The sequence below is a fragment of the Gavialis gangeticus genome, unplaced genomic scaffold, assembly GCF_001723915.1.
Source record: "Gavialis gangeticus isolate Ggan-Ray unplaced genomic scaffold, GavGan_comp1, whole genome shotgun sequence".
Lineage (NCBI taxonomy): Eukaryota > Metazoa > Chordata > Crocodylia > Gavialidae > Gavialis > Gavialis gangeticus.
In genome coordinates, this window is record NW_017729022.1 from 134,387,170 (window position 1) to 134,387,507 (window position 338).

Here is a 338-nt window from a genome sequence, read left to right on the forward strand (position 1 = left end):
TGTGCCACTCTCCTTTTTTTTTTTTTTTTGCGCAGGATTTTTGGACCCCTGGATATCCAGGGAAAACCCAACATGATGCTTCTTTGTAGTGTGGAGAACAACCGAGTATACGCTATGTTTGGAGTATGCAGTATATCTGGCACAACCATGTTCATTTGGATGTGAACTATATGTGACCTTACTTGCATACAGATACAAATAAAAAATGCTTCCTGCTATCATTGTTGTGCTGCTGAGACAGACCAGGCCCAGCTTTCTTGAAATGTCCTCAATGTCTATCTTTTTTTAAAACCAAAACACATAGCATTTCCTTGGCTGGTGGCACATCCAAAGTGAGT